The 17,447-nt window shown below is 34.7% G+C and overlaps 1 protein-coding gene and 1 long non-coding RNA gene across 14 annotated transcripts in view; one reads left to right on the top strand and one right to left on the bottom strand.

The window, feature by feature from the left end:
* Nucleotides 1–5,186, bottom strand: part of LOC143252805 (uncharacterized) — a 169,686-nt gene extending 164,500 nt beyond the window's left edge. For 3 of the 12 annotated variants that reach the window (XR_013029152.1, XR_013029156.1, XR_013029158.1), the window contains exon 1: nt 4,535–5,174. This is a non-coding gene — a long non-coding RNA (uncharacterized LOC143252805). Of the gene's footprint in view, nt 1–4,534 lie in introns of all 12 variants that reach the window. The other 9 variants (XR_013029147.1, XR_013029149.1, XR_013029150.1 and 6 more) reach the window with 6 other exon arrangements.
* The window catches only part of LOC143252804 (substance-K receptor-like), a 253,291-nt gene continuing 240,674 nt past the window's right edge, over nt 4,831–17,447 (top strand). For both annotated transcript variants that reach the window (XM_076505522.1, XM_076505523.1), the window contains exons 1-2: nt 4,831–4,968; nt 6,123–6,192. The gene's annotated coding sequence lies outside the window, so the exon portion shown is untranslated. The remainder of the gene's footprint in view (nt 4,969–6,122; nt 6,193–17,447) is intronic.

Raw genomic sequence — 17,447 nt, 5'->3', positions numbered from 1 at the left:
GACGTGAATTCGAACCCGCAACCCTCAGTTTACGAGTCGAACGCCTTGACCCACCTGGCCATGCCGGGTCTCCATAATCTTAGAGTTGTAGGGTCTCAAACTTATCGTTTTCTCACTAGAGGTCTAGTTTTACTGTATCTTTCCGACAGAGTATTATCATACATATACTTGTGGCTGTTGTCATATCCTGATTGACTCGTTAACGTTCATATTTGTTTGAATTAAAAATCAAAAAGGGTGATTCAGGGTTTTATCTAAACTGAACTTGCTTGATAATAGCCGAATGAAGAGCTATTCTCATATTTAAGTTTCAGATCAATGAATATTTTGCCACTAGTCAACAACATTTACTCTGTACCATAACATTGTTGTTCAGAAAGAGATTGGCGCGGCATGACCAGGTGGTTAAGGCGCTCGGCTCGTAATCTGAGGGTCAGCGGTTTGAATCCACACCACACCAAATATTTTTGCCCTTTCACCCGTTGGGGCGTTATAATGTTACGGTCAATCTCTTTATGTGTTGGTAAAAGAGTAGCTCAAGAGTTAGCGGTGGGTGGTGATGACTAGCTGCCTTCCCTCTAGTCTTAAACTGCTAAATTAGGGATGACTAGCGCAGATAGCTCTCGTGTAGCTTTACGGGAATTCAAAGCAAACAGTGTTAGGCAGTGTATAGCTTTGCGCATAATGACAAACAGATTGGTGGCCTGTTACGTCCATCGCAGGTTAACCCCCAGCTACCAGCTGGTACCCGTCATACAACTGGGTAGACTGAAATGTTTGAGTAAAGTATCTTGCTCAAGGACGCAACAGCATGACTCGAGCAAGCCTCAAAATCGCAATAATCCGTCTACGAGGATCAAATGCGAAGTTTCTAAGCTTTGTTTGTATACTATTATACTGTTAAATATGTTTATGTAATGTATCATTCGAGCGTTATTCGTGTTTTTTTCTGAAAGATATTAGTGGAGCATTATGATATATATACAAATAGAAAAATAATTACGGTATTTGTAACACCATTTATTTATAATAGAACACAATTTTAAATAAAACTAGTCTCCTCACAAGAAGAACATCACTCCCACTAGGACTGTACATGAGGATTTTATTATATATTTATTGACGTAATTTGTAAATGTAGTACAGAGAAACTGAAGTTCTTAAAATATTATTTTTTTATTGAACAATACCACTGTTGATATGTGAAAACATTACAGTTATACTAGTAAGACGTATAGGAATTTTGACTTAATGATTTTTGATGTAATGAATATCGCATGACTAAAGAGCACAATCTGAACTTTTTTTATTAGAAACTTTTCGTTTTAATAAAATATTTTCAATGAGTGATGAATACTACGACTAGCAATTAGTAATACAAACAGCTGCCCGTAAGGCGTCGTTTCTGTAAGTATTAATAACCAGTATAAACTCTTAAATATTTTGTATCTTCTAAAACATGGAATTTTCACAAAGCAAACCTTTATCTTTAGGTTACTTAGTATATCAACAATGGTTCATAAATATATTTCGTAACAAATGTTTGGCGTTACTTGAAATTAATGTAAATTGAATCCGACAGACACATAGACAAATTAATTAATTTATTTTTATCATCATTGGTAGTGGCATTTGTTTTTAAACTCATCAGCTATACACACTTTTCTTTAGACTGTACATACAGAAATTCATCATTTATTTATGCTGCAAATTTATTTCTTTACCAGATTTTTATTTTCTTGTGTATTAGAAAAATCCTCGACTTTGTTATAAAATTCATGGTCTGTGAATAAGGAAACAGGAAGTAGTTTGCTTACATCAGAATGGAATACATTTAAACTGAACGTCCTACGCACACGTACAGATCTTATTTTCTCCGTACCGTTAGCATGGGTTTTGAAAGGAAGCCTGTGTAATGTACGATGCGTCCTGGTTTCCATGAAGCCAAGCAGTACCAGCTACAAGCTGTTTTCACACTTCCTTCTCCTATAGAGAGTTTTCATTTTTGAATAGTTATTTTTAAATGACTATCTAGTCATAATGGATTGAGGGGGGGGGGGCGAAAAGAACCAAAGCATCAACGGATTAAATATATGTGTACTAATTCTGTAAAATGAGTCATTCATATCGCGACAAAAAGTTTCAAAATAGTGAAAAGATGTTTTTCCTATACATAGTTATTATACCGTGAATTTATAATTAATGTACAATTGTATAGGTTTATTCTGTATTTGTTTTTTGTATTATTACAAATATCCAATATTCTATGCTAGCGGAGGCATTTTGATAAACTGTGTGTTCTATTGGTTCCTATTTTTATCACTTCAAGGAAATATGACAAGAAAAATTAAAGAAATCACCTCCAGAAAAAAATCTTGTTTAAAATTTAACTGGAGAGATCAAAGAAAGTAAGTAACATCAAAGTAAGTAAGCAACATCAATACACAATATATCCTGAAAACAATTAAAAACAAATAAATAATCACGAAAGGATTAACAGCTGAGATTAGGATGCACAAATAATATCCTGTCTCATTTTTATATGTAAAATAACACTGAAATAAAAAAAAGACTAGAAAAAGTAAAAATATAAATTTCTTTTACTTTATGTGATTTTTCAAAATATAATACATTTTATTTCTCGCCATCCTACAAAATTACGCTTTTATCACGAATATTATATAGTTATCAGTTCTTAAACAGAATCAAAGAAAAAATTGAATGCATATCAGAAAGTAATATATTTTACTTTACTCATTTATTTTTTGCTTTGCTTATATAATACAAACATATTTCTGTTTTTTGTAATAATGAACTTTCACATTGCAAGTATAAAAATAAGAACTTTTACAAATGGACTAAAAGTAACTTTTTTCATAGTACTTTTGTTAGCTTACATAGTCTAAGAATGAAAGGTGCGACTGAAGTGTTATTGTAGCATTAGCACTTATGTTAGTAAAGAAAGGAAAACTCTTGCCCGTAAGGATGTAAAACAGATTTCTATAAAGACGTGGATTTTTTATTCCATTTATTAGCATTTACATCAATTATTAATCGCTATTTTGGAAAAAAAACAGCTCAGTTTGTCATTTGTAAAATAAAAATAACAAACTTCACCTAAAAATACCTACCCTATACAAGTATTCTGATAAACTTAATCATAAAATATTTTAGTCATTCTAAGATTAGGTAAACAGAAGATGTCTATAACATGTTTTGTACAGCCACAAAAAAAAGAAAACAAGTAAAATTATTATTTTAGTTTTGTGTTCTTACAATCAAAACAATTAAGTATAATAAAAGGAATTTTTTCAAAGCTTTCCTGGATCTCTTTTTAATTTTACTGACGCAAATTATAACCTGATAGTAAACATAGGTTATAGAATAAACTATAGGAGGATGCTCTTATGTATAACTAAGTTGATTCCAAGATTTTAAATTAAGGTTTACAAGTTTTTGAGTACGGAGATAGTTTATTAAATATCAAAATAAACGTAGTGTTTTATGTTTTGGTTCAAACAACCAGAGAGCCATTTGCTATGTTTTTCAAAATTAATTTTAGGTAAAAAGATGATTACGGTATAAAGAATGTCTTGTTGGTAAATATAAACAAAGTAGTTCACTATTTACTTAATTTTTGCAGTGCATATTGGTGTTTAAAAGATATTTTCATTATAGCAGTAAAACATGTTATAATGCCAAGTTTCTTTTTCTTTAATTGGGAACTAACATAAAGCAAAACATTGAGTGTCCATTTAAAGAAAAATAAATTCGACGTTATAAGGTCGTTTATTACTTCTGTCAAATAATAATATTGATAATATTGTCTTGAATGCTATCATATAAATAGGGTTAATTCTGATTATACAAGTGTGTGTGTGTTTTCTTACAGCAAAGCTACATTGGGCTATCTGCTGAGTCCATCAAGGGGAATTGAACCCCTGATTATAAAAGTGAAATATATCTGTGTTTATATACATATAAATATCCAAAGGAAACCTTAAACTATAGTATTTCATGGATTTACTCTATTTTTATAGTTGTAACCCGAATTCATTATATATTTCTGTTAATCAATTGAATATTGATTGTGAACATACTGAATGTAATTGGTATATATATCTAATCACTGAAACAGCATTTCTGCATTACATGAATATTACCGTGCCAACATCACTAAATTTTTAGTGAGCATATATATATTTACATTTTAATCATTAAAATGTAAGTAGATAAAGATTTCTCCAAAATATTGTAGATATGGTCCTGCTTTAGAAGATAAAATTTTAAAACCAGCTTAGCGAAATATGTGTACTTCATAAATCTAGAAAATTTCATGTTACAACGATCTTTATTAAGGTAAATAATAGCCGTGACATTTTTGCCGTTGTATGGAACAGTGAATATTACTAGCACAATAATGTTACACTGAACCACTGTTTTGAGAAAGATGCTTACAACTGGTTGAAACTAAGAGTGAGTTATCATACATGAAACACAACTTATTATTTTATCTAATACTTTAATAACTTACCTTTAGTTTAGTAATTTATGCGATTGGAATTTCCAGATCTCAAAATATATGTATTATCCGAAATTTCACGTTTGCTCTTTATGTCTTTATAGTTTTACACATTGGCATAATTACTAACACGCAGACAACAGTAAAAGAAAATCATTGAGTAAAGTTGCTGACGAACATAACATCCAGATTTGGTTACATATCGAGCTTTATACAACGAACATAACAATCCACATATAAGACCACTCTCGCTTCTGGATAAAAGGCGCCAAGTACTTCAGAACTGCCTGCAGGCTGAGTATGAAGCATAGAAACAAAAATGAGACGCTAAAACCGCTGACATAAACCGCTTTATACCCTAAGTAACATTTCACGTACTGTACTCGAGACGTTGCAAGACGAATGCTGCTGACCGAGCGGTGTGGGTGACTGGAAGGCAGATTTAGGTAGGCCCAAGAATAAGTAGGCTGCTAACGATTATATTGGAGATCACTCGTTTTAACAAGAGAACGTTGTTGGACAATGGTCTTTATCAAGAAGGCTTTAAAAGTACGATAAAAGTTAGAGTGTAGTTGCTAAAAGTTTCAAAATTACGATCAATGTATTATGTACAGAATTATTCGAGTCGAAAAGAAAGCAATTTCACAAGATTAAATTACTGTAATTGTATCAGGAATGAATACAATAACTTTTGTGTTGGCACTGCATCATACAGAGCGATGAAAATAAAAACTGACGCAACAAAAACACTTGAAATTCAAGTTAAGAAAAAAAAACTGTATTAACGCAAGTAACCGATGTAACATTTACTTTCAAAATTATTAACTCCCACTCAGGCTTTTGTGATAATTTTTATTATTGCAACTGCTAGAGTGTACATGAAGATAAATAAAACTACCTGACAAATATTTTACACTATTATGTTATGGCTACAGTTTTGAATTATATATATCAAGCAAAACCAAATAGTGTTTTGAAATTGATTTAATTTACTTTATCTGCGATTCGTGCTTCACAACAGAAGCTCAGCTTTGAAAATCAGAAATATTTCACTCGATAAAAAATTATTTAACTTATTTGAAAGTACTTTTTGAATTTTGAGTTTTATAACGAGCAAACAATATCAAATAACAAAGCTTAATCAATACATTGATTAGTTTAATAAGAGTTTTAAATTTATTTTTGATAATTTATATTAATTTTTAATAGAGCAAAAATTGCATTTAGATAAAAATAAACCCGTTAATATGCATAACTAATTAAATATCCTGCTCTTACATTCTTACTTATAAAGAATACTGTTTCATCACTTCTTTATCCTCGCTGTTAACGATATTTGCGGTTGTAAATCTAACAATATCTCATGAAGTTTGCTGTACTTGAAAATATTTAGAGTAGCCCTAATTTCATATACTATGCTAACAATGCAAAAAAAATCATAATTATTAAAATGTAGTAAAACTGGATATACTAAACATTCTTTAAAATGCTCTTAGTGAAAGTAATATTACAATAAAAATAGTATAACTTACTTATCTAACCACTTTTGTTACTTAGTTTTAAAATGTTACATTGTTAATTTTTTTTTTTTTGCACTCAGGTTCTGGTATATTTATGTGTTCAGCTTTCATCTTGTCAACAAACCTTTTATATTCTAACCTGAAAGAAATGTAAGTACACTGGAGATTCTTTCAGGTTTATTAATTTTTCATTTAATAAATGTTATATATATTTATGACATGATCTTCTTAACAAGTTTTATAAAATTTTGATTTTCAAACAATCATCAAATTTAAGAAACGGTGTCGTCTACAGATGTTTTAGTTGTATAAAAAGGTTAATGCAGCATGCACCTGAAGTAATTAACAAACGACTGCTTCATTGGTTTTTCAACCAATTAAGAAAGGAAATTTCAGCATGAATATGACTTGAAACAGCTGGAGTCCTAAAGATGAATAATAATCCAAATTATATAAATATCGTTCCATCAATGAAGACAAGTCTTATTAAAAAATACTTGAGGTTGTTCTCAAGTAATACAATTGTAATTAAACTTGGTTTCATCATATATCTCTACTAACCTCACGTCCAATGAGGTTTTGAGAAATACCTATTGACCCTCATATAATGTAGACTTCCGCTTTAGACATTATTTATTTTGGGCTTTTTTCCCGCCTTCTTTCTGTTTCAACAGCTTGAGTAAGCCCACTTTAAACGAAGCCTTTTGCTGTTACGGACTTAGCTGTGAAAAATACACACAGTTTCAAGTATTCAAGTATTGTCCATCAAGCTCTGGTGTGAGTGCTATAATTATATATGTAAAAAGTTTTGTTTGGGAATTTCGCACAAAGCTACTCGAGGGCTATCTGTGCTAGCCGTCCCTAATTTTGCAGTGTAAGACTAGAGGGAAGGCAGCTAGTCATCACCACCCACCGCCAACTCTAGGGCTACTCTTTTACCAACGAATAGTGGGATTGACCGTCACATTATACACCCCCACGGCTGGGAGGGTGAGCATGTTTAGCGCGACGGAGGCGCGAACCCGCGACCCTCGGATTACGAGTCGCACGCCTTACGCGCTTGGCCATGCCAGGCCACATGTAAAAAGTAATAGATATTGTTTAATGGCCTAAGTCTTTATCTATTAAACAGGAGTTATACTGAAGCATGCCCTTAAGGTAAAATAACAAATTACTACGTCGATTCATTTATTGAGATTTTGTCTTTCAGATTTCACACCAGTCATGAAGGCGGGTCTTTCAGACAAGAGCTTGAGTATCATATAAATAACACGCATTGGTAACTATTCGAACCGACTTGTATATGAAATCTTAAACGTCTAATGAACTAAACGTGTTATGTACACCACCTCCCCCGCGCTTCAATATTTGTAAATATATATATATATCAATATATATATACAGATTATTACTGGAGCTTAGAAATTTCAGTGATAATGATGCGCGGAATTCATTATATAGCTGCCTGAATTAAAAACAATAATAGCAAAGACTGAATTTATAGTGTTATAGAAACTTTTCGAAAATTGAAATAAATTATTGGTATTGATCAAAGAAAAATCAATTGGAACACTCACCACATAATTCCTTAAAGCGATTTTAAGCTTTTTTTTTTTAAATTTGAGATTTCATTACACTATAGCCATATTTTTTTCATGTTACTTAAAAACATGGTTAACGTTTTTACCATCCATTTAAAATATGATGTTTCGAAACATCACCTGGAGAGCTAGGAAATAAACCAGGAAGAATATTTTGTTAGGCTATTGTTTAAATAATGAATAGAGATGATAACATGTGGTAACATCACATGAACCCACCCTCACTGTGTAAAGGTTCTCGGTAGTCTTTTGTCAAGAGAAGAAGAAAATGGATGGTTTATGTGTAGGTGTATGTGTGTTGCACATATGTTCGTATAAACCATTTACTCGTGTCAGTAGGTGTAAGTGTACAAATAACAATGAAGCTCGAATATAACTCATCAAATTCTAAAGCGGCACGTAGAAAAATGCTTAAGAATCAGTGAACATGCAGTAGGACAGATGCTAATCTAGTTATTACAGACGGAAAAAACACAACAAAAACACTATTAAGTCTTATTTAGTGCAAGGTATATATGCATCTAGAACGCAGCAATGACTGGTAAAGATAGTTTTTTACTTAAATATTGCTCTATATATTCTTTTGCATTACCTAAACTAACGCAGAACAATCGTTCATCAGAGCTGAGACAAGAAAATCTTTGTTTTGAGAAGAAAAACACTTTCATTATAAATAAAATGCTCTGAGGGGCTTCTTTAAACAGCTAGAACGACTAAAGAAAAGTGGAGCAAGAGGAAATGCACATTTCTTTAATAAACCAATTTCACTGTTTTTCAACTAGAATAACTCGCTTTGAAAATAATCATGTTATTTTCCTTTCATTTTTATATAATTCTAGCAAGTCGAAGGATGTAACTAAATAATATCATCCCTAACTTCTTGAAATAATATAATGTTTCAAACAACTGTAAGCTATTTCGCAATTAATTTGATTGCACTTTAAGCAGTATTTCAAGGTTTTATATGTTATGGTAATTTATAACCTAATTCACGTGGTGTTATAAAACGCTATCATTTACATACAATCAAAAACTATATTATTGATTTTGTAATGCATGCTCACAAAGCGTTATTAGAGCATACATTTTTGTACATATATACATTATATAGTATGACTAGTTTAGCAATATACGTACATGTCTGAGTAATTACGTTAAAAGTCTGGCATTTCGTTTATTTTTTCCTGTAGATACTTATCTTAAGTGTAGTTGCATATTTTAACATTTTGTACCGGGTGTGGCTTAGTACTTAAAGTGCACGTTCTGTGAAAACTACAGTTCACGGTTTCGCGTCTGCTTACGCAAAAACGCGCTATGCATTTTGCGGTAATACGTGCATTATAAGAGTGGCAATTAAATTCCAAAATTTAGTCAGACAAAAGTCGCTTAAAATTAGCAACAAATACTGCTTGCTGAGTGCTTTTCCTCAACTCTATCGGTTAATTGTTTGTTTGTTTTTTTGGGAATTTCGCACAAAGCTACTCGAGGGCTATCTGTGCTAGCCGTCCCTAATTTTGCAGTGTAAGACTAGAGGGAAGGCAGCTAGTCATCACCACCCACCGCCAACTCTTGGGCTACTCTTTTACCAACGAATAGTGGGATTGACCGTCACATTATACACTCCCACGGCTGGGAGGGCGAGCATGTTTAGCGCGACGCGGGCGCGAACCCGCGACCCTCGGATTACGAGTCGCACGCCTTACGCGCTAGGCCATGCCGGGCCCTATCGGTTAAAATTTAGTGAAGACAACGTACATGAAACTCTTTGTATAACTCTTTGCAAAATTTTAGAAAAAAATAAAGCAAAACTAAATATCATTTCCTGATTTCTTTGAATTTCACGAACCTTTAATCTTCACATAACTGTATAATTTTGGTAAATTAATTTCTACCAATAAGTAACACATCAATAAAAAGCATATTTGTATAAAATTTATTTAGTGAAAGATATATTAATTGTTTGTTAGTTTCTTTTTTATTTCGCGCAAAGTTACAGGAGGGCTATCTGCACTAGCCGTCCTTAATTTAGCAGTGTAAGACTAGAAGGACGGCAGCTAGTTATCACCACCCAGCGTCAACTCTTGAACAACTTATACATATATTTGTATTAGTTCACGACCCCCTTATTGGTCCCAAACCGCTAGGCTTCTAACGCTAAAAATATGGATATGATACACACCGTAGCTCAATGCATTATCTAAAAAGTAAAATTTAGATTGCTTTCTCGGACTATTTTCTGATAATATTAATAAATTGTATTAAATAATGTAAATCATACCAAAAAGGATAACAAGAAATTTTGAAGCACCTTAGCTAATACTATGTTGAGGCTTCCGCCATAGGTAATAATACTAAAATTATGCGCTTAATATAGCCTGGTGATTAGAACGTTCGAATAAGAATCGAACCCTTCTCTGAACACGCTCTCTCTTTCAGACATGAGGACATTATAATATTACAGTCAATTCTACTATTCGTTGATAAAAAATTAGTCTAAAGGTTGGCAATGAGTGGGGTTGACTAGATTTCTTTCTTTTGGTTTATTACTTCAAAATTAGGGACGGTTAGTGCAGCAAATCCTCGAATAGTTTTGTCCGAAATTCAACAACATAAGCAAACAAACCAAAATAAAAACATCTGCAAAATTTTAACGACAGTATTAATGCATGTAAGAAACTTTTTGAATGTGATATTCACATATCATGATAGCATCAACAAAGCATAACATGTAAAATATATAATTAAACACCAGAGGGAGCACTTCAGCATCTCACTCTGAATGTTTCATTAACGAAACATATCCAATTTGGGTAATATCACGTGGAATATTGAAACAGAAATAAAAGCAAAACTTTGACAAGCTTATTTGTTTATTCTCGTTCCTGAAACAAAGAATGTTCTGTTACATTAAGAAACATTTCTTGGTAGCCCCAGTCTTAAAACCAGACAGGATTCATCATACGAGTACCGTAATTCAAACTGGATATTATAAACGTTTACTGTTCATAGTTCAGGCTCTATTTCGTCTCTTTTAATTTCCAGGAGATTTAATGAATTAATTTCTTTAAAAGGCACGTGTGCCGAAAAGATGAGAGAAAAGCCACATGAATTAGATTTATTTTACATACAGAACAACGGCTGCTTCCGTTATAACTGTATAACTGAATCTTGGAATATTAAAAGCTAATAAGCTCATATCATTAAATATGTTTTCTTTTAATATTTCACAATTTTCACTTCACGAAGAAGCGAGCATATAAGCAAAAAATAAGCTTGATTTTTACTTATTAGTGAGAATTATCCCCTTACCCAAAATTTACAATAAGAATATAAGAGCTTTGGTTGCAAAATATAAAAACTATGGTGAAACTTGACTTGAAAACGAAAGGCGGAAGACTTTCGAAACGTCGTCCTCTACACTTGTGTCTTCACAACAAGCAGTTGCCGTCCATTCTACAAAGTTTCATCACGAATACTCTGCCTAAAAATCTATCAAGGAAAAACTATGGTATTTATGTCGTATTTTTTATAAGAAAAAAAGAAAATTATGAAGATATATTTCCATAAAATCACTTCCCTACGGTATAAAATATATCTCTTTGACATGTGATATTCTCAGGTTTACTGATTTCCCTAAGAATAATTTGTATAGACTGTAGACTAACAAAAACCTGTCGGGAAATGTTGTAGAACACAAATATGAAATTTTAGACATGGACTAAGTTGGAATCTAGATAAATTGGAACAATCTTGAAGTCTATAAAGCCTAATATATGTTGAAATTATGATCATTTGCCAGATTTTGAGCATTTTATTGACTTCTTTATCACCAAAGTATCATTCCATGGCATAACTAAATGTATGAATTGGTGGAGGATGAATCTATGTTCAACAAGTCATGTCCTCAAATAAATGACATGTACATCAGAAAATGTCATAATTTTCTTCAGTAACGATACTACCAATTTTGTGTAAATCAGTTCTGGAAGGTTGACTTCAAACATTGATTCATTTGTAAAGAGCACATGTTCCAAGCTTTGCTAATTCCACTGATTGTGGTTTGTCGTCAATTTCCATAATTGTTTTGGCAGCTGCACGTCCATTAAGACCATTTAATGATAACTGGGCATCTTATACTTTTTAAGCAACATTCGTGCCTATAGTTACAGCAAGACTACTAGCAAGATCCATACTGGATCATTATCCATCTCGAACAGAACATTGCCTGGAATTCATAAAATTTTGGAACTTTAATTATTCTGCTATAGAATGTTAGTGCCATATTTCAACTTTTGCAACTTCTACTACTGGAAATAGTATACTCTTTTATAGGATGCATAATAACGTGTAATTTTCTAATTGGTTGGATGACAACTAATCACAATATAAACTACCAACTTATGCCACTTGAAAAGTAATTACCGTTTATATTCTTTTTTCATAATTTCCCTAATTATGTTAAATAATGTCTGTATATTTCCTGAGTTCTCAATTGATAAGTTGTTAACTTGACTAGAACTATCAAGCTTAAAATTTAACGTCCATTAAAGCCCTTAGATGAAATGGAACATCTTTATGGTACAACAGCTGGTAAATGAGGACTTCATCACTAACAAACTCTATTTTAGTCTACCAGAGAGGAATAGAGCTTTACACTAGTCTTTTTTCTGAATTTAATAACTGCAAACAAACTTCAAATTTAACTTCTCATACTGATAAGCTGTGCTGACTTCATGGAAAAAGGTTATTCAATGAGAATAACTGTCTGATATCACAAAAACATCTTTATTGATAAGTTCACAGACGGTATGCTAATGAGACATTTATGTCACAAGTTTGAAGTGAATAAGATGCATTCTTATTTTGAGAGTATTTAAAACTGTAATTTTGAATGCAACATACAGATGATATATAATATACTTTTGTTTATATTGAAACACAAAATACTAACATCTCGAATAAGGAAATATATTCTTCAAAACAAGAAACGCAAAAGGGATATTTTTGTTATTTTAAAGAGAAATATATGTAATAACGTTACAAGCTACGAGTATGTGTGGTTACACGTGTTAAGGCACTGATTGTCAGACCAAAATGACAATAAAAGTTGTGCACTTTGAAAACGGAGGAAAACATCGGATTTTTCGCCAAAACGCATGCGTGTCCAATAAATTTGTTTGAGATATCTGCATGTTCTGCAAGTGCAACATGTGCAAAATCCCTATAAAAGTGACGGGTTCTCGGTTTCCATAGCTCAGTGTTAAGCCACCGAAACGCAATACAGTTACGCCAAGACTGACTGAAGCACAACGCAACAACGCCATTGGTCGCTTTGGAAGCAGGCGAATCTCGATTCGCAGGCAGATGTTGCCATAGCTGTGAATGTCCACCTAAGCACCATCACAAGGCTATGGAATCGTCACCAACAACATGGATCAACTCGTGACCGTCCACGATCTGGCAGACCTCGTGTGACCACGCCCGCACAAGATCGCTACATTCGGTTAAGTCACCTTCGGGATAGGACCACCAATGCGACGTCTACTGTCTCAACCATACCGGGGCTGCGTAGGATTTCCGATCAGACCGTACGCAGCCGTCTACGAGATGCAGGAATTCGACCTCGACGTCCAGTCAGAGGCGTCATCCTCACCCAGCAACAGCGTCAAGCACAGCTGCAGTGGACTTGGGCACATCGGGTATGGCCTCATCGACGATGGAGACATGTTTGGTTCAGCGATGAATCACGTTTTATGCTTCGTAGGCAGGATGGAAGGACCCGTGCTTACCGTCGCCGAGGTGAACGTTTTGCAGCAAACTGTGTGCAGGATGTTGACAGATTTGGTGGTGGCAGCGTCATGATGTGGGCTGCCATCGCCTACAATTTCAGAAGAGACCTTTTGCACATTCGAGGGAATCTTACGGCTAAACGATACGTCTACGAGATTCTTAGGCCCCATGTGCAACCCATCATGGTAAACGTCAACGACGTTTTTCAACATGACAACGCCCGTCCTCACACAGCCCGACTCACCACTGTCTTCTTGAGACACCACAACATCAACGTTCTTCCCTGGCCCTCCAGATCACCAGATTTAAACCCCATCGAACATCTTTGGGACGAGTTGGACCGACGTATGCGACGGCGACAAACTCAACCGCAGACTCTACCTCAGCTTGCAGCAGCTTTGCAGGCTGAGTGGTCAGCCATTCCACAGGATGTGATTCGTCATCTCATCGCTTCCATGGGCAGGAGATGCCAAGCAGGTATTGATGCTCACGGGGGCATACTCATTATTGACGTTGAGTGACGTTAAACTTCACCTAGTGAGCGTGGACTTCGCCTTTGCAGACTTTGGATGTTCAGCAGTGAATGTGCAAAGTTTCACACATGTCATACAGAACTACCCGGAATAAACTTGTTAACAATTTGTCTCATATTTTGCCTTTTGCGTTTCTTTTTTTTTGAAGAGTATAATTGTTACACATGCTGATACAGTCATCTTTCGGCAGTTATATATATGATGACATATTGTGTGATGGGCGGGTGCAAGGAGAGGTGACGCTGCTGGTTGACCAGCGCGTGCCTACCTTATTTGTGCCACTCAATACACTCTCAAAGATGATAAACATTCGTGTTTTCATGGATCGTACCATCACTGACTGTTTTCTCCACCTGTCTCGTGAAAGATTTATTATCAACAATACCTTGATTTTCTTGTTGAACAGTTGTCATCTCCATTTTTAATTCTGGGAGACTTTAATAGACACAATCCCCTCTGTATTGGTGCTGATATTAATAAGAGAGGTCGTTCTGTAGAGCATATGTTCTTATACTTATTTTCATGCACCTGGTCACTCTTTTACTGCCCCTTTTTTCTCTTTTATCCCGGACGGTTGACAATGGCCCACGGAACAGTGATCATTTTCCTATCATTCTGAAGGAGATTGACTGTGATAGATGCCACTTGACCCGATTACCATGGTGGAAGTTTGTTTGGCCCGAACAGCTTTCTTTCATTTTTCTCTTGGACTTGATCCTGCTGTCATTGATCTATTATTAATTATCGACTAAATGGAAGCAGTAACTAATTAGTTGCATTATAAAACAGCTGTTAGATCTATACCTAAAATCTAAACACGTTTCTCGTGGTATCTCCGTCCATGGTGCTTTCCAGCTTGCCATTTAGCAGGCATCTATCTCTTTTAAACAGCATTACACTTCAGCGGGCCCGTTCCTATGCTCAGCAGGTCAGACGTCAAAGCCAAAAGAAATTTTGAATTAGGTTTACAACTAGCATCTCTTTTACCACCCATTTTAAATTCCGATGGGACAAGATTCAAAAGGTCAATAGGAGTATTCTTCCCATATCCTTTCGATCTTACTCTCTAATGGTTACGAAATTGCTGACTTACAGATCATCGCTGATATTCTTAACAAGAAAATTGCTTGTCTTTGCAGCTCTTATGTCTGGTTTTAACTTTTTTTCATCAAACCGTTTGCATGTTGTTTTTCCACTAGCAAGATCAGTACCCTGATCCAGAGTACCGCCTCAGTGATGTTGTTTTTCCAGTGGTCTCTGAGGTTATTGGGGCTTATCTTTGAACATAAGCTTGCTTTAGTTCCTCACATAAAGCAGCCACATGTCAAGTGTACTAAGACACTTAAATTCCCCGTGTCTTCTCTTCCATCTCTTTGGAAGTGAATTGATGTTCTAGACTTAGGATCTATCGTACCCTCATTCAATCCAAACTGAACCATGGGTCTCTGGTCTATGGTTCTGTCAGAATTTCGGCGTTGAAGATACTGGGCCCCTATTTATCATCTGAGGCTTTCGCTGTGCACGGTGGTTTTTTGCACTTCTCAAGTACAGAGTTTGTACACTGAGTCCCAATTATTTCCTCTTTACCTTTTTGCAACTTTCTCTACGACACGCTGTCAAGCTTTGATTTTTATCACCTTCTGCCTTTCTTTCTCAGTGTGTCATGTTTTTTGAGAAGAGATGGTTTGCAGTTACTTTTTTTTTTGTTTTTGTATTCAGACGAACTGGATGCATTGATGCCGACACTGATCAGCCCATGTTATCATGGTTTATTACTATATCCAGATGTGACCTTTCCTTGACTTACCTAAAGAAGGGGCCCGACATGACCAGGTGGGTGGCTAAGGAACTCGACTCGTAATTCGAGGGTCGCGTGTTCGAATCCCCGTCATACCAAACATATTCGCCCTTTCAGCCGTAGGGCGTTATAACGTGCAGCCAACACCACTATTCGTTGGTAAAAGAGTAATCCAAGAGTTGGCGGTGGGTGGTGATGACTAGCTGCCTTCCTTCTAGTCTTACACTGGTTAATTAGGGACGGTTAGCGCAAATAACCCTCGTGTAGCTTTGCGCGAAATTAAAACCAAACCAAACTTTTTACTAAATATCTTACGAACCATCTTTCTGTTTCTGTTCACACAGCTAGTTAGAAATCAGTTCAAGTCTGTAGGCTGTACTATGGTTTGCTGTGCTCACAGAATCCTCTATACAGTTTGTGTGTTCACTGCTAATTTGTATGTCATTTCTCTTCCTTTTCTTCTGTAGAAGCCATGTAGTACACTGATTGTATTACTGATTCTCTTAGTTCTTTATTGGCCCTGAAATTGCTTCACGTCAGTTCTCTCCCTATTCTTGTCAATATTCAATAACGGCTAGGCCATTTTTTACTATCTTCTATAAGTATTTAGTTTTCTGGATACATGTCCACGTTAGTATTTGCATAAACGAGCTCGCTAACACCTCAGTTAAGTCCGTTTGGTCTGGTGCCATCACAACCGTGCCTATCACGTATATGAACTACAATTCTGCATTGAAGGCTTGGCTTTGCGCCTGTTGGCAGTCATCTTGAAGTGAACAACGTTTTTTTTTAGATGAAACTTTCTGTTATTTTCGGAACGTTTTGTTTCCATAAGGATCAAAAGAAGGAAGATTTCCTCGATAGGCTACGCATTGGTCACAATTTTTTAACATATCATTTTCTTTTCTCTGGGACTCATCCGCTAATTTTACTGTCACACAGTCGTTACGACTCTGAGTGACATCACTCTTTTAGACACGTGGTTTTTTAAGGATTTAGCTCTTACATTAGACGGTGTTATCGATCATGGCGACTTTATCTAACTTAATTGTCTTTTTAAATTTTTCAAGCTATTGGACTTCTTAATTCTATTTAACTCTCTCAGATGATTTTTGACAATGTTTAATTTTTAACTCGATTAATTTTACATTTTATAACAAATTTACTTTTACGATTTTTACCTGTTGTTGAGTCAGACGGCCTAGCTTCTTTGCGCCAGTAAAAGCCGACTAAAAAATCCGTAGTGTGGCACACTACTCAATGTGATGCGCTTGACTTGTCCATATTGGAGATAACTATTGGCGGAATTCTTAGAAAATAATCTTTACATCATAAGGACACAACATTGGTGAATATACTTGAAATATTTCATGTATTTGAACACAAAATAACATTGTTGTGTCAAAGCAACACGATTAAAGCATGACATAACTTTTCACAAAACAATGGAAGATGTAATGTTTAATGGGAGGCAATTTTGTAACGAAGATGATCTGCACTTTGTTTACAGATGACGATAGAAGGTTATGTTAACAAATGTAACATCTAAGCTTGTCCTAGAAAAATGAAATCGGATTTATGTTCAATGTTTGTATTTTCCAGGAAAAATTACAAAATTTCTGCAGTCTCTTCCAACTAATTTCTAAAAATACGAGCTTGACGGAGTGGTGGATCAATGGTGTT

The sequence above is a fragment of the Tachypleus tridentatus genome, chromosome 6 (genome assembly GCF_004210375.1).
Source record: "Tachypleus tridentatus isolate NWPU-2018 chromosome 6, ASM421037v1, whole genome shotgun sequence".
NCBI classification, from domain to species: Eukaryota; Metazoa; Arthropoda; class Merostomata; order Xiphosura; family Limulidae; genus Tachypleus; species Tachypleus tridentatus.
Note: the sequence above shows the minus strand (reverse complement) of the source record. Positions and strands in the feature narration are given on the sequence as shown.